The sequence below is a fragment of the Ammospiza nelsoni genome, chromosome W (assembly GCF_027579445.1).
Source record: "Ammospiza nelsoni isolate bAmmNel1 chromosome W, bAmmNel1.pri, whole genome shotgun sequence".
Lineage (NCBI taxonomy): Eukaryota > Metazoa > Chordata > Aves > Passeriformes > Passerellidae > Ammospiza > Ammospiza nelsoni.
Window position 1 is genome coordinate 16,000,593 of NC_080668.1, and position 18,316 is coordinate 16,018,908.

The 18,316-nt window shown below is 41.8% G+C and overlaps 1 protein-coding gene across 1 annotated transcript in view; it reads right to left on the reverse strand.

Annotated features, from left to right (window-relative positions):
* The window catches only part of LOC132086122 (transportin-1-like), a 157,583-nt gene that overhangs the window by 12,774 nt on the left and 126,493 nt on the right, over nt 1–18,316 (reverse strand). The gene's annotated exons all lie outside the window — the stretch shown is intronic.

Here is an 18,316-nt window from a genome sequence, read left to right on the forward strand (position 1 = left end):
GGCTCGGACAGTGCTAACAGAACTACATAAATTAACTCACTGGGGAGTCCAAGGACTATGTGATCATTTCCTAAGAAATAACCTATGCATCGGGGTATATAGCCTGGCTAAAGCTGTTACCAGAGGGTGTATCATTTGTCAAAAAGTGAACCAAAAAGTTATGAGAAAAGTAGCACCTGGAGGAAGGGAATTAGCCTTGAGACCCTTCCAAAGCATACAGATAGATTTCACTGAAATGCCCCCAGTGCAAGGATACAGATATTTACTGGTTATAGTTGATCATCTCACGCACTGGGTAGAAGCCTTCCCGACCAGGAGGGAAACAGCTCAAGTCGTGGCAAAAGCAATCCTAGAGAATATTATCCCCAGATATGGTATTGTGAACACCATAGACTCAGACCGAGGTCCACATTTTGTGTCCCAAACATTACAAAATATAATTGAGGCTTTAGGAATGAAATGGAGGTTGCATACTCCGTGGCACCCCCAGAGTTCTGGGAGGGTGGAGCGAATGAACAAAACTCTCAAAAATGTATTAACTAAATTGATTGAAGAAACAAAGATGAATTGGCTGAAGTGTTTGCCCCTAGCGCTGTTGCGCATCAGAACAAGACCTCGGGCTGACATAAGAATTTCACCTTATGAAATGATGTTTGGGTTGCCATTCTTGTTAACACCTTATAGCACAGGAGACTATCTGGAAGGGGAAGAAGCTACCAGAAAGTATTTAGAAATAATTGGAAGAACTCTGGAGGGACTTAGAAAGAAAGGATACCTTCCTCAAACTTCCCCTCTCGACACAAAAGTTCACAACATTAGTCCAGGAGATTGGGTTTTGATAAAATCATGGACTACAGGAACATTAATGCCTAAATTTGAAGGCCCCTTCCAGGTGCTCCTGATCACAAATTCAGCTGTGCGGACCAAAGAAAAAGGTTGGACTCATATCACAAGAATAAAAGGGCCAGTCTCACCCCCAGGTACGGGACTGGATCCAACATCAGCTTCCCCCTCTGGCATTGGACCAGAGTCCACACCACTCTCACCCCCCGGCGCTGGACGAGATTCATCTGCTTCACAAGCTAAATCATCTGAGTACACTGTGGTAAAAGGACCAAAGGATTTAAAGTTGACTCTCAGAAGGAAGAGTCAAAAAGACTGAACTGTGTGGGAAAAAATTGTTTGTTAAGAGTTCTAATATTGCTTAAAATGTTTTAAGACTGTTCTGTGTAAACTATGTTGGTAAAAAGTTTAAGACTGTAAATAAGTAATTCTAGTTAAGTTCCCCAATTTATTTCTAAAGACTCCAGGTTAATCCTCTACAGAACACTCCCCTGGGAGGGGAAACCAAAATTGGTAGGGAACAGACCAAGAGAGGTTTAACCAGAGAAACGGGTAGAAGGGACTCTAAAGAGCTTGGAAGCTTTTCTTCAGTAAAGTTCCCCAAGAGGCAAGGCCGGGTGGGCAGGCTGTGCAAGATGACCCATACCGGACTCTTGGGAAGGGTAGTGCTGATGGCTCTGATTGCTGGTGGTGCTCAGGGGAGCCCAGCTGAGCCGTGCAATGAATGCTACCAACCCCTCTGTGAGGAGAAAGTGAGCTCCTTGTCGAGAGTCCACATCAGTTCTAACCCTCATTGTGTTAGCCTCTCCCAATTGGTCTTTTATCAAAAAAATAAGAGAGTGTATTGGATAGTATACAATACTGCCACTTTTAGGCAGCCACTCCTAGGAGAGTGCCCTATAGAGGAAGCCTGGTTGTGTTTTGAATGGGATACTGCTGAAACAAGCTCAGCAGATCTAGTAAAAAGCAAAGAAATGGTGAAAATGGTAAGAAAAATTGTTTGTTACAAGTATTTATATGAGTGTACTGGAAAAGAGATAAACCCCTTTAAGAACACATTTCAGGGGAGCCTTAAACCCCTAGATTTGATCTTGTCTGGCAGCTGCACCGCTGGAGTGATAAAACCAATTTTCTTATTACCCAAAGAAACTGGATCAAGTTTGGGAGTTCCTATATATAATGATTTGGGAGAAATTAAACAGAACAGGCACAGTGAAATAGAAATTGAGAAAATCCAAAATTGTAAAAGCCAAATTCGTATCCCAATATCTATGTTAAACAAAGTTATTCGGCTCCAAGCAGTATTAAAAATAAAGAATTCAATTATTAGGAACATTTCAAACGAAATAAAAAGGTTAGCATGTGTAAATAATGAAGATCAAACTCCTACACTTGATCCCAGTGGGTGAGAGAACCTAGAGATTTTCAAAAAGGATGTGTGGGAAAAGGTAGTTTTTCTCGCTGTGTGTGTACTTGGAGGATTGCTATTCTTACTATGCTTATTTATCTGTTTCAGTAAAATAGTGTTTGCCGTGAAGACAAACCTGAAGAAACCAAGGAGAGTAACAAGATTAAGTAACCATGATTACCAAAGTGCACAAGAGATTTATAGTAGATTCAAAACAAAAATCGGGAGTTGATGCGAGCTTAGAGTTTAAGCTCGATCAAAGAAAAAGAGGGGGGACTGTTATGAACAAAAACTCGGTTAATATTTTTTATGAGAAAAAGTTTCAAAAAGGCAGCCAGACCACTGGCCCTGCCCAAGTTCTGTGTGTTTTGTTATTGTAATCACGGGTCGTTGTCGTTAATGGTTGTCTTTGTATTAGTAAAAGCCCTGGCTGGGGCGAGGTAATGGCCCTTCTCCTGGGTGGGGACCTTGCCCAAGGCTAAGTTTTACCTTTCTCAGAATAGGGAAGATACCTGAGAAGGTGGGGGGGGTTATGCAAAGTGACTCGCAAGACCAGAATGCTTTGTGGGACCCCCATCTCCAAACTCGTGGAGAAACCCCAAAAACAACGAGCCACCTAAGAGTTAAGAGACTGGAGTGATGTCTGGACGTGAGGAACCAAGTGCTGAGCCTGCAGAGATGCGGGAAACCTTCATCGTTCCTCACCCTGTCCTCGAGATCCCCCGAGCCAGGACTGGGGGGGTCTGGAGACCCGGACCGAGCAACATCTTATGGGATCAAGCCCTAAAGGCTCCCAAGAGGATCTGATCCCCAGCTCTGCCCCTGGTGGACAGAGCTGTGCATATCCTCCTCCTCTGAGTCGCCCTGGGAGAGACGACGGGAGACTGCAGCCCCGCCGAGCTACCCAATCCTGAGCTGATCACTTTTAATAAAGGCATTAAACAGGAGAAGAAGTCTCCTGGCCCTTTGTTTATTTCAGCTTATATATGAAAGATGTTAGACCCAGTAAGCCACAGCTAGCCAGTATGTATTTAAGTTATAACAGCTACTGCAATCCTAGTAAAAGAAAGTTGAAAGCTTACTTTTGGAAGTAAACTAGTTGTGTACACCTCGTACTGTCTGAGGTGTGTTGAATTAAAAAAAAAAGAAGAAAGTAAGAAGAGAAGAAAAAGAGACGGTTAAGTAGGGGGGGTGGTTAGCAGACTCTGGGATGTTGGAATGTGGAGTGATGACATCTTGGTGCGAGAAGAGAGCAGAAGTGTGAATGCGGGTTTTTTGCATGAAAGGCAGGGAAGTGTCTTAACACGTGGTTGTTAAGAGCTGAATGGGGGTCCAGAAAGGGTTTAGCAGAACAGGCCCTCCTTGAAGGGAAAAGAGGATAAGTTGACTAGAGAAAGAAAAAGAATGTCAGGAGCACCTGAGAACGCCAAGTTTGGGGTTGTCAAGGTTGGGAGGTGTCTGACCCAGGAGCAGTGAGGCCTCGGGGGCTGCGGCATGGACCGGTTCATGGAGGTGACCCGGCGGCGATGCTGGGAGCAGATTACACGGGTTTGCTGGCCAGGAGTGGGCCGGCGTCGTGGCGGAACTGCCGGGGTAGCTCCTAGACTGTCAGGGTCCCGAGTCCAGGATGGCAGCGTCGGCCCTCGTAAGTGAGAGAGAGAAGGAAAGAGAGAGAGAGCGAGAAGAAGAGAGAGATAGGGGGCAAAAGAGACGCAAGGTATGTCCCCAGGGTCTCCATGCCCGTGGCTGTTCTCCCCTGCTCCGACTGGCCAGGGCCCTGCAGTGAAATGGCAGCACCGGGGGAAGGGTGAAAAACAGCAGCATTGACAGCAAGGCTGTGAAAAGAGGGGAAGGGGGCGAGCACTAAAAGATAAAATCAAAGCAGAGATTGCTGACTCTCCTAACCTCACAAAGTGGTTTGTTTTTATTAAGTAAGAAGTTTTTGTTTTGTTTGCTGTTAAAAAAGAAGTTTTTTTCCTGAAGAATGGGTTTGTAAGGCTAAAACAATTAAATGCTGCCCAAAACGTAAAAAGCAATAGATGTGATACTGAAATAGAGATTTTTGGAATGCACTTGAGTTAGCAATATGAATTAAGCATTTAAAGTTTAGCCTGTAGAACAGTGTTGAATTTTAACCCTTCTACTTAAGAAATCCCTGACATGGTACAAAGGGCATAGGAAATGCAAAATTCTGAAGCTTCTTGCATAAAGAACAATACCAGAGGAGACCAAGGGACACAAAGAACCCAGATAAAGGAGCTCCTCTGGCTCCAAGCTAATCAAAGCCACAGATGTACTCAGATAAGCACCAAGAGACCAAGGGCGCACGCGCAAAGGGAAAAGCTCAAAAGTTCAGCCAGGAGGAAGACCACAACCTTCAGCCTCAGAGACCGCCAAAAGACCCCCGTGCGACCACCACAGCGAACCATGCATGCCCAGGAAGGCGTGGAACTATTTAGCATACGAGGCGAGGACAGGGGGGGCCAGGGGTTGAATATGCATGAAAAAGTGGTGCAATCTATTGCATATGGAACACCTTTGTGAATAAAGATGTGGGTCAGACTGAAGCTCGGGGCACAAGTTTTTCACGAGCGCTATCTCGCCTGTGCCGGGCGCCGACATACATACCCACTTCATAACTATCTCTGGTTATGGAGTCTATTTATTTCGCGTATCGCTTCAATACATCTCGTGTTAAAATCAGTCTGGCCTTTTTTATTTAACTAACTGTAACTCACAGAAAGAAGAATTTGCCTCTGCAGCCATTAGCACAGCTGACTGCTGTGGAGAAAGCTTTTAGTTAAACCCAGAAAGTTTGGAAGAAAAGCGAATGGTAAAAGTTAATGCAGTATTGTCTTTAATTTATTACTGTGCTATTAAGAAGTCCTTTCCAGGTACTACTGAAGCAACAATCCAAATCATGGAAAGAGGGTGAATTCATGGGAGCAGAATCAAAGGACTTGTGAAAGAACCTGAGGAATGGACTATCACATGTAAACCAGGTGATACCGAACTGACTTTCCAATGGAGACTGAGTGGTAATGGTTTGGGAAAACCCAAATGATCCAAGAAATGTACAAAGAATAACACTTAATTAAGAAATAAGGCAATGCTTTCATCACTGGTTTCAAGCACTGCCTGAATAAAACATCTCCTTGGGGGAGGAATACTTCAGACAGAGGGGTCAAGACTGCTTTTGTATTCTGACCTTAGCCAGTGAATTGTACAGGGGAGAAGGGAAATTACCATTTCCATCAGTACCATACTGTAAACTTTAATCGATTCATTCCAATACTGGACATGCTAGCTGAGTTATAAGTGAATGTTTAAATTGCGGGAATAATTAGTATTGCAGTTCACAAATTTTATGCTCTTCTTGCGAGAAGTGTTAAAGTAATAACTTTGTTTTGTGGATAGAAATTATTAGTGCCTGTTAAATGAGAGATACATGAAGAACGGTAAGAGACCACACTTAAAGGGTGTCAAAATCAATTTGCCTGGAAATTAGTTAAGAGAAAGTGACAAGGAAATAGAGGGCGAGACCAGATTGGCCTCTATATTCGCCACCAAGAAGATCAAGTACACCTGCTGTGGGTTGCAACCTCACAGGCATGGGAGGTGGGAGTATAAGCCATACTGGACCTCTGTTATTACTGTTTCTGGCACTCATTTGTTGTCTTTTCCCTTTCAGGATACCAGCAAGATCGTGTCACAAATGCTACAGAAAGCATCACATGGAAAGAAACCAAAGTTCCTCTTTTATTACACACACCCATGTCAACAGCCACTGTTATAACCCATCCAAATTAAGAACCTGTAGGCAAAATGGAGAAAATTATTGGATTACAAGAAATTTAGGAAAAAGTGGTAATAGATTTGGAATTGAATGTCCAAAAGAAGAGAGATGGATTTGTTTTACATTTAATCTTAAAAGATACGTTTCAAGATTTGGTAAAAAAACAAATAGTAAATATAAAGGTAAAACCAGCACAGCAATTTAACTCTATATTGACCCCAAATTATATGTTGAATCGTATTACAGGACTCCAAGCAGTTACAGAAATGATAACAAATAAAGCCGCCCAGGCATTAGAGTTAATATCAAGTCAGCAAAGCCAAACAAAAACTGTAGTGTATCAGAATAGGTTGGCTTTAGACTATTTATTGGCTAAAAAAGGGGGTGTTTGTGGAAAGTTTAATATATCAGATTGTTGAAAATTGATGACCACAGAAAAGTCATTCTAGAAAAAGCAAAAGAAATCAAAGAAGAAATATATATATATGCATATAATAACCCAGGTACCAGTCCAAAAATTAGAAAACAATGTTAAAACCTAGCTGGTGGTGTAATGTATTAGAAGAAATTAAGATCTTTCATTTTATGTGTTACAACTATTTTTGTATTTCTTCCTTGTGTAATCCCCTATTTTATTTTGCCAGCATAGTCAAGAAGATGCAAGTAGACAAGAGATATTGCTCAAACCAAATAATTTGCAAATAATAAGAGTGGGGATTGTGAAAAACATGTATTTTATGATTGGCTTTTTGCAAATATTAAAATTAATATTATATGTGTTGTGTTAGAAAGTAATGCTATATTAATTCTCTTAAGTAGTTTGGTAAATATAGTTTTAGGTTATAACAAAATGTTAAAGTAGAAATTATGTTATGTAGGATACTTTTTTTCTAAAGAAAGGACTCACACTGTGATAGCAGTCATAGGACACCTAAATCTTTCAGAGAGAAAGAATTTATTGCTGCATTATCAGGAGAAATGAACTTCTTCCTGCCTCGCACAGCCAGGATAACGCCTGTAGGCTTAGAGGAAGAAGTTGACACCGACCAGACAGAATCCTTTGTTTGAATAGAATTTATGCATCATGTATGAAGTGTATGAATATGCAACAGGCTATTGTTTTTAAGGGTTAATCCTCTGTTAACGGGTGTGCTTTTTCGGGCTCCTGCTGCCCAGAAAGAGGTACCTGGACATCCGTAACTCTTTGTCTCTATTGTCTCATATTGTCCTAATTCAAATTGTCCAAATTATTATTACTCTAATTACATTACTATTTTCATAACCATTTTATTACTATTAAACTTTTAAAATTTTAAAAACAAGTGATTGGCGTTTTTCACAAACCATAAACACAACAATGAGAAAAACTTGTAGAAAATGAGAGGGGTTTCAGGATTGCAAATTTCCCTGGACGGCTGCTATTCAGGAGAATTGAAAGCCACAAGAAAACTGTTTTCTTGTAGAGAAGTCTCCATAACATTAACAAAAGAGACTTCTTACCCTAAGTAAACTAATGAAAGACTATTCTAAAAGTTATAAACTAACTGAAATTTTAAGTTTTGTTTCTTTACATAGTCAGAGAAAAAGAAAAATTTGTAGGGAGAAGTATCATGAAAGCTTTGTTTTGATTCTTATTACTTTTTCTTTTAGTTAATAAATTTCTTGTTATACTCTTTTAAAGTTTTGAGCCTACTTTACCTTTTTCCTGTGAAAAAACCCAATTGTTATGAGTAAAAAAAAGTTACCCATTTTTTTGGTAAAAAGGTTGCAAAGTGAACAGGCTGGACCAGTTGCTGCCAAGGTGGAGTTCTACCTGTTTGTTATTGTAATCACCGGTCGTTTTCGTTCACTACTCCTTTTGTATCAGGACAGTCCTGCCTAAAAACCAGGTTGATAGCCCTTCTCACAGCGAAAGGAGGGGACATGAAGGGGACACATCAGAGGGCATGCAAATTAACCTCGGAATCAGCATGCCATGGGAAGCCACCCCACCAAACTTACCGAAAAGACCCCAAAAACAACGAGCCAACACAGAATTAAGAGATCAAAGTGATTTCTGGACGTGAGGAACAAAGTACCGAGCCTGCAGAGATGCTGAGAAACTTTGTTGCCCCTCGCCCTGAGCAAAGACCTCAGCTGGAGCCAAGAGGCCGAGACGGCAAGGCTGAAAAGTTGTAACACGGGGTATACCCCCACTGCTCTTGCGTGGACGGGACCCCCAGCTCTGCTCCCTAGGGGAAAATGCTGCACATTACTCCTCCTCTGAGACACCCTGGAAGCGAAGACGGAGAAGCTGCGGACACGTCGAGCCTCCCAGCCTTGAGCTGATCACTTGTAATAAAGGCATTAAAAGGAGGAAAAGTCTCCTGCCCTGTTTATTTCACCTATCATTGTTTTTAAAATTTTAAAAGTTTAATAGTAATAGAATGGTTATAAAAATAGTAATACAATAAGAGTAATAAAAATTTGGACAATCGGGATTTAGGACAATATGAGACAATAAAACTAAAGAGTTACGGACACCCCTTAACAGAGGATTAACCCTTAAAAACAATAGCCTGTTGCATATTCATACATCTCATACATGATGCATAAATTCTATTCAAACAAAGGATTCTGTCTGGTCAGTGTCAGCTTCTACCTCTTAATCCTAACGGCATCTCAGGGCTGAGCAAAGCAGGAAGAAGTTCGTTTCTTCTGGTATGAGAGCAATAAATTTTTTTCCTCTGGAAGATTTAGGTGTCCTGTGGCTGCTATCTCGGTGCAAGTTCTTTCTTTAAAAAAAGTATCTTACATAGCATAGTTATTATTTTAACATTATGTTATAACTGAAAACTATACTTAACACACTATTTAAGAAAATTAATACAGCGTAACTTTCTAACATAACATATAATATTCATTTTAATATTTGCAAAAAGCCATTCATAAAATGCGCATTCTTCACACTCGTAATACTATATCACAACAGAAAATAATAAGCACATTCTAATAAATACACTTGTAATTAACCATCATTGAACCCACCACAGGTAGTTAGAGAAAGAATATTAAACATACCTTATACTAACCTAACAATTTCACTTTTAGGTGGATTAAACAAGATGTTTTGTACTGAGGAGATGCTATGGCTGAAACTAAGTGCCAATTTTACCACTTTGGAATCCTCTCCATTATTTATCCATTGTTCAGGTAAAAATGTAATTCGATTTCTTATGTCGCTAACTGACAAATCTTAGGCTGACTTTTAAATAGCTTTCCATTCAACAATTAAGCAGAATTGCATGATTCACTCACATAATTTCAGCATAAAAATTCTAGAGCAAGTATCAGATTTATATAAAGAATGAATGAATAAACTTAATTTGCCCTCTTTTTCTGGGTAGTATAATTATCTCTTCACAGTACCTCACTACACGTGGAAACCTTGATTTATACATTGTGAACAAACAGCATACAAAGCAAGGTGGTATAAGAATAAAAGTATTCTAGAGTGCACAATCACTGTTCTTAACTGAAGTCGAATCATTTTCCAGACAGAACTATAACAATTGTGAATTAGTACATAAAGTGGAACATGGAAATATTAAACACATCAGCATGCACAAAACATCAGTGTCTACAGTCAGGAAAGTTACAGATTACATATAACACCTGGCCTTCTTACACCTGACAGGATGCATTTTTCTCAGAGGGGAAAGAGGATTTTTGCACTGGAGTTAGTGGGGCTCATTGATAGAGCTTTAACTAGACAGAAATGGGGAAAGGGACAAAATCAGGCTTGCCAGAGATGATCAGTGGGATGGCACACCCAAATCTGAAGGACTGAGTGCCAGTGAGATTCTTCAATCTGCCACACAAGGTATCAGCTACAGTGAACCACACTTGAAATGTTTCTCTACCAATGAGCACAGCATGAGGAACAAACAAGAGGTGCTCAAAGCCTTGGCCCAGTCCCTGAGGTATGGCATCAATGTGTCCTAGTTTTGGCCAGGACAGGGTAATTTTTTACAGTAGCTGGCAGGGGGGCATGGCCAGACCCTAATGTTATTCGATATCATCTCACCTCACTTGTGAGGGGAGTAGGGACTCTCCTTTCCAGCAACACTCTCTCCTTTCCAGTGGCAGGTGAAATGGTCCAGTATTGTTGGACTTCCTATGTAAATAATTTCTTTGCCTTATACCTTTTGTTATTAATATTGTTGGTGTTACTGTTTCCTTATCTCATTGCTGTTTCCAGTAAATTGTTCTTATCTCGACCTGTGATTTTCACATTTTTGTGCCTCGAATTCTCAACTCCATCCCTGGAATGGGAAGAGGAAGGTGAAAGGGGAGTGAGTGAGTGGCATCTACTTTGGAAGAGCCTTGGTGGAGGCCCTGTTATGTACTTTGGACCTGATTAGCATAAGAGATCAGATAATTAGGATGCCTTGGCAAGAACAAACAGATCTTTGAAGACTGAATCAAGACAGGCTGACAGGAAAAGAAGAATCAACTTCTGCAAGCAAGAGATGTTGCAAAATATATAATTTTGTTTATGTGATGATTAACACAATCATCGTAGTAAAAAATTACTAGCCTTCCTAAAATAGTATATAAGCATACGTAGTCCACAATAAATTTGGATTCTGATCAACAGTCAGTCTCCCTGTCTCTCTCCATCACCGAAAATTGGTACCCCACATGAGGAGCAAGGAACAGCCTATCTGGCTCCAATCGGTGAGTTCCCCCGGAACTGGAAGTGCTGGTGTGAGAACCAGGAGCAGGCCCAAAACAATCCCTCCACAACTGCCAGTATTTACCCTCAGTGCTGTAAGGGGAGGCAATATGCTAATCAATGTCGGTTCAAGTATGATTTTGAATGGCACCCGATATCGGGAAACCAGAGCTAAAGCACGGAGCAGCACCACACAAAGACACAGATGCCCCAGCCGATACCTCAGAGAAGACCACCTCAAGCCTCAGCCCAGCCACCGCCTCAAGCAGCCTTTGCCGGACCACAAGAAGCCCCCACTGGTCTGTCACCAACCAATATGCAGCCACTCCAGGCACTGCAGGACTGGACATCTCAACCAATAACACAGTAAAGTTGTCTGATTGCTCAGATTTTTGTCCCCCTACAGGAATCTATGGACACTTGAAACCTGGTAACCACGTTTTGCTTATAGGTAGATCATCTACCTCGATAACAGGGTTGTTTGTGCTGCCAGGAGTCATTGACTCTGACTCGGTTGGGGAAATAATGATCATGGCTTGGACCCCTCAGCCACCCTGTGTAGTCCCAGCTGGGAGCAATATAGTCTAACTCATGCTTGTCCCGGCAGCACCCCTATCTGCACCCCTGATAGCTGAACAGAGGGGAGGGGGGTTTGGTTCCATAGGGGTATCACAGATTTTTTGGACACAACTGTATTACATCTCAGCATCCCACATGCCAATGCAAACTGACTCTGAAAGGCAGGGACATAATTTTAACAGGACTCATTGATACTGGTGCAGATGTGACTGTTATCTCAAAAAGCCAAGGGCCCAGTGATTGGCCACTAATGACTGTGTCTGAGGTACTCTCTGGCTGTGTGGGAATAGTCAAAGCTTGCAAAGCCAACACTTGGTGCAAATAACAGGGCCTGATGGGCAGATAGTCACAGTTAAACCTTTTGTGCTGTCTGTCCCTCTGGTTTTGTGGGAGAGGGATGTGTTAACACAGTGGGGAATTTTTATGCATTCAAATTTTGTATAGGAGTCATTGAGACACCCCCACAATGGTCCCTTGCTGAAGTGCCTCAGGCATTTTCAAGCACTGGAAGGAGCAGCCCAGCTATCAAAGTGACACTTGATACAAATTTAAAGCCCTGAGTGACATCTCACCTTAGTCAAAACATTTCTGCTACTAGTTACTTGCCTTATTAACAAAGTAATTTTATTGTGAATCTTTTGGTACAGTTATTTAGTACTATATAACTAAATTTTTCTTGTTTTAGACTTTAATATTTATATCTCATTACTTTTATTAAGCCCAACTTAAAGCTATCCTACAAGCAATCATTAAAAGCTGCTGCAGGGGGTGTGCCCCCCCCCCCCACCCCAGCACCAGCCAGTGTTAAAATTTACCTTCTAATTTTAGTAACTTTTGATTTATGTTTTTTAAAAGGATTGTTACTAGAACAATTTGAAGGTGTTTGTGTAAAAGTGGTGTCTTCCAACATATTAGTACCATTGCAAAACTGCATAGTTCACTGAGAGTTATTAGATAAGTCGTAAATTCAAGATTCTTTAGCTCACATATGTTAGAGACAACTGCTCACTTAAAAAAATTTAAAAGGCTTATTAAACCTTAACAAAAATTCAACAAAGGACTAAATAAGGAAAAATTGCAGTGCTAGGAACTGCCCTTGTGGCTGCCTACCACAGGGTCGGTTTGTCTTCGAGATGGATGCTCAGTATTTTTATACTCCAGGGGGTTGCATCAGCCAGCCCTGGCTCCTCCCAAATTCTGTCAGTCAACTCTTCTTTGCCATTTATTGGTGGAGACTGCTTTCTTGCAACTTGATTGGAAGGTCAGGTGTTGTCATGCCGTGCCCCCCTAGCAACAAGCTTTTCCATTCCCAACTGCCCCATGGAAGGGGCACATGTGAACACCTTCTTTCTACCTGTCCTAGATAACCCAGGCTGTCTGATGGCACCAATATGGGGGGTGGGGTGGTGGGAGGGAAGGGAGCTATGGGGAGAACAGAGGACATCTAAACTACAATAACATAACTATACATCAATAAAGCTTCTCTTAATATTCACACAATATTCATCCCTTAATTGCGACAGACAATCATCTCATTATCCATCTATGACACATACAAGACAAACTTTGAACTTTATTTGTAGTAGTTATTTGAGACTTAACTATAATTACTATATAAACTGTACTGTCAGCTTTATTCGTTGCTTACTTCTACTCCACAGTTTTAACAAAGTAATTTTATTGCAAATTTTTCTGAACAGTTGTTGTTTACCTTGATAATTGTTATATGACAAAGTTTCAGTACCCTTTTTGTAATAATAGAGTTTAAATGAGTTAATTCTTCTTAAGATTAATTTTGTTTAGTCTCAGTGATGTTAGCTATAAGTTTTTTTAAGTATATTTTTGTTATGTTTTACTGAAGTTAAGTTTTAGTGGAGCTGATTTTAAGTTTTGCTGAAATATACCTGTTTGAACAATAAGATATAAATTCTTTGTTATACAAGTGAATGACATAAAGCCTAAATGAATGTATACAAATTTGCTCATTTAAATTAAAAGATACAGCTATTTTGTTATAGAAATAAGAACAATTTTTGCTTTTTATTTTTTATAAGTACTACTAAAGAACGAGTAACAATTTTATATTATGGCTGCTATCAGTTATAAGCTGTTTAATGCCTTTTTTGTTTTACTACTATTTAGCTAAAGATAAATGACAAAGCCATCTGCTTTACAAACCTTCACATATTGTTGCACAGCTATTTATAAGACATATTATTTTAAAGAACTTTCCTAACTACTATTACAAAGAGGTTTTCAAAATATATTAAAGAGCCTCTTCCAGTTAAGACCTGGGCCCTGGCCAAGTCCCAGTCTTAACTAGTGGAGAAACATACCAATAAAGCCAAGCGTTTTCTACACCAAAACTATACTCAAGTCATTTTGACTTGCCAAATTTGGACATATAATAGCTAAGCCTCCTATTAAATACCTGGGAATAGTTCTCCAAGCCCTCACTGTAAAATGAAGTTTGCCAATTACTACAGACTCTAAGTAATAGTACAATATTTAGGCATTTTACAATGTATTATTTTAAATCACTATTCTATTTTTCATGTACTACTAATTGTACATATTATCTGATTTATTTTTATTTAGTATAAGTTTATTGTTTTGTCACATATTTTGCTTTTATGTTGCCTTCATGTTCATAACGAGAAGCACACGCTATTTAAAAAAGGCAAAAAAGCAGAGTGTAGCTGCTCAAGAACTTTACACTAATATTTACACTAAAAATGTTGAAATCAAATCAAATCAAATTTATTCCCTTACCCTCCTGAAGCACCCTTGGAGCCCCAGGAATTAGAGCTCCGGGGTTCTGTGAAAAAGGATTTTTTGTGTTAATTTTAAATACATGTGAAAGAATCAGTCTAAAACTTAAGATGCTTTTCCCTATCACCCTGTATATAAGAATCAAACCTTTTGGTACAATTACATTTCTGGCAGCCCTTCTAAATCCAGTAATGTCCCCCCTGCGGCTTCCATTGCGAATATTTTTGGTTTGTGAAGATCACACCTGAGCCTTTAGTGGCTGGGGTTTAGCATACTAGCTAAAAGATTTTTTAAAGATAAGTATGCATGTGATGATTTTGATAATAATTGTATTAATCATGATACCTTGCTTGCTTCAATGAATGCAGAGGAAAATTAATAAAGCCATTAAAGGAGTGGTTTTGGTTGAAAAGAGAAGGGAGAGATGATGTACTTCGGACCTGATTAGCGTAAGAGATCTGATAATTAGGATGCCTTGGCAAGAACAAACAGATCTTTGAAGACTGAATCAAGACTGGCTGACAGGAAAAGAAGCAACTTCTGCAAGCAAGAGATGTTGCAAAATATATAATTTTGTTTATGTGATGATTAATCCAATCATTGCAGTAAATAATTACTAGCCTTCCTAGAATAGTATATAAGTGGGGAGTACTATTCCTAAACCACAACACAGTGGCATAAGTGAAATGTGGTGGGATGAGTCCTGTGACTGGAATGCCATGTTGGATGGTTGCAGGCTCTTCAGGGGGAATAGGCAGGGCAGGCAAGGTGGGGAATGGCACTGTATGCAATGGACAGGTGAATGTAGGGAGCTTGCAGTTGGCAATAGCATGGTTGAGAACCTCTGGGCAAGGATTAAGGGACAATCAAATAATGTGGATGTCATCAAGGGAATCTACTACAGACTACACAGCCAGGACAATGACACCAATCATACAATCATAGAATGTTAAGGGGTTGGAATGGACGTTAAAAATCCTTTAGTCTCAACCTCCCCTTCCATGGGCAGGGACACCTCCCACTAGACCAGGTTGCTCGAGGCCTTATCCAGCCTGGCTTTGAACACTGCCAGGGTTGGGGCATCCACAACCTCTCTGGGCAACCTGTTCCAGTCTCACCATCTTCACAGTAAAAAATTTCTTTTTGAAATCCAGTCTAAACTTCCCCTTTCAATTTGTACCCATTGTTCCTTGTCCAATCATTACAGTTCCTGACAAAGAGTCCCTCTTTGGCTTCCCTGTAGCCCCTTTCAGATACTGGAAGTTTGCTATGACGTCTCCCCACAACCTTCTCCAGGTTTAACAGCCCCAACTTTTTCAGCCTGTCTCCATAGGCAAGGTGCTTGAGTCCTTTTATCAAATTAGTGGCCTCTTCTGGACTTGCTAGCTACAACAGTTCTATGTCCTTATGTTGGGGACAACCGAACTGTATGCAAGGGAGGGTCTCACAAGAGCAGAGTAGAAGGGGAGGATCGTTTCCTTCAACCTGCTGGTCATGCTCTGTAGCAGGCACAGGGTCTGCAAGGGCCCCGTGGTGTGCACAAGCCTAAGATAGGAAATGCCAAGTCATGGTGAATGGGCTAGAAGCCCCTCTTCCGCCTTTTGAAGCCCCTGTTTATCTCTCTGTAACACTATAGGTCACTTTCCTTTAACCCTTGCCATTGGACAATTTCTGATTCCCCTGTACCCTATATAAAGGGCTGTTTTAGCCCAGCTCTGGCTAGAAGAGTTGTCACTGGGACCCTTCACAGAAGAACCAATAAATACATCGCTGTGGAACTCCACACGGCCTTCTCTCTCTCCCTGTGTCTGCCTGCCTAGGCACCTAGCAAGCTGAAGGGCCGAAATCACAATGAGCTGATAATCACTTAAGAGTTGATCTCACTTAAGCTTGCTAAGGTTACCTGCAGCTGAGAACTGCTTGGGAACTCGGACAGTCTGTCCCGAATAGGACTGCACTATCTGGGACCCTGCAGCCTGCCGGGGACACCCTGAAACCCAGCAAAGGCACTTCAATGCTCCTTTGAATGCAGCTCAGGATTCCGTTGGTTTTCTGTGCTGCGAGCACACATTGGCAGCTCATGTTTTTTTATTAACCATCGCCCTCAAATCCTCTGCAGGGCTGCTGGGCTGCTCTCATTCACTTTGCCCAACATGTAGATGTGTCTGGAATTGCCACAATCCAGGTGTAAGACCTTGAACTTGGCCGTGTTGAACTTCATGAGGTTTGCACAGACCCACATCTCAAGCCTGTCCAGGTCCCACTGGATGCCATCCCTTCCCTCCAGTGTGTCGACCACACCACACAGCTTGATGTCATTAGCAAATTTGCTGAGGGTGGCCTCAATCCCACTGTCTATGTCACCAACAAAGATGTTGAACGGTATCAGCCCCAGTACCGAATCCTGAGGGACACCACTCATCACCAGTCTCCACATGGACAATCAGCTGTTGACCACAACATGGATTTGATGGACGGACCACTCAGTGGCACACAGCCATCCAGCCAGTTCTTTATCCACTGAGTGGTCCGTCCATCAAATCCATGTCTCTCCAATTTGGAGACAAGGATGTCATACAGGACAGTATCAAATGCTTTGCATAAGTCCAGGTAGATGATGTCATTTGCTCTGCCCCATTCACCAATGCTGCAGCATTATTCTGGGAGTTAATGAAAAACACCTCAAGGACAACAGTCATGGGTCACAGCCAGCACAACTTCATGAAGGGAAAGTCCTGCTTGTCAAACCTAATTTCCTCTTTCGACAAGATAATCCACCTAGTTGACCAAGAAAAGTCTGTTTGGGATTTCTGGAAAGCTTTCAATATTATCTCACAGTATCTTTCTTGACAAAATGTCCAGCACACAGCTGGATAAACATATCACGCAATGGGTGAGCAACTGACTCATGGGTCAGGCACAAAGAATTATAGTAAATGGGATTACATCAGGCTACCGACCAGCAACTAGTGAGGTTCCACAGGGCTTCATCTTAGGCTCATTTCTCTTCAACATCTTGATAAATGACTTGGACGCAGGACTTGAAGGGACACTAAGAAAGATTGATGATGACACTAAACTGGGAGGACCTATTGACTCCCTTGAGGGCAGAGAGGCTCTGCAGAGAGACCTTGACAAATGAGAGGGCTAGGTAATCACCAATGATATGGCGTTTCACAAAGAAAAGTGCCACATTCTGCACCTGGGATGGGGCAACCCTACATGTACAGACAAACAGGAGAACAAGAGGCTAAAGAGCAGTGCTGCAGGAAGGGACCTGGAGGCCCTGGTCAGTGGGTAGTTGGATCTGAGTCAGCAGTGCCCTGGCAGCCAGGAGGGCCAACCATATCCTGGGGTGTATGTAGCAGGCACAGGGCCTGCAATGCCTCCATGGCATTCAGCAGCCTAAGACAGGAAATGCCTAGTCATGACGACTGGACCTAAGAAGCCTGTCTTCCACCTTCGGACCCTTGCTTATCTCTCTGTATGGCTATAGGTCACATTCGCCTCGACCCTTACTATTGGACAATTTCTAAAACTCCTGTATCCTATAAAAACCCCTACTTTTGCCCAGTTTGGCAGAAGAGCTGTCCCTGAGAACCTTTGCAGAAGACATCAATAAAGACATCTCTGTGGAATCTCATACAGTCTTCTCCTCTCCCTGCATCTGCCAAAGGCACTTGGCAAGCCAAGAGCTGAAATCACAGATGAGCTGATAATCACTAAAGAGCTGATCTCACTTAAGAGATGAGCTTGCTAAGGTTGCCTGCAGCTGGGAGCTGCTTGGGAGCCCAGGCAGGCTGTGCTGAACAGGACTGCACTATCCAGACCTGCAGCAACCAGCTGGGGAATACCCCAAAACCCAGCCGAGGCGCACATTACTCGGGTGCATCAGGCACAGCATTGCCAGCCGGGCAAGGGAGGGGATTGTTCCGTTCTGCTCTGCATTGGTGTGGCCTCACCTCTAGTCCTATGTGCAGTTTGGGCACCACAATATAAGAAAGATATAAAGTTATTAGAGAGAGACCAAAGGATGGCAACTAAGATGGTAAAGGGTCTAGAGGGGAAGCCATACGAGGAGTGGCTGAGGTAACTTGGCTTGTTCAGCCTGAAGGAGACTGAGGGTAGACCTCATTGCAGTCTGCAGCTTCCTCATGAGGGGAAGAGGAGGGGCAGGCACTGATCTCTTCTCTCTAGTGAC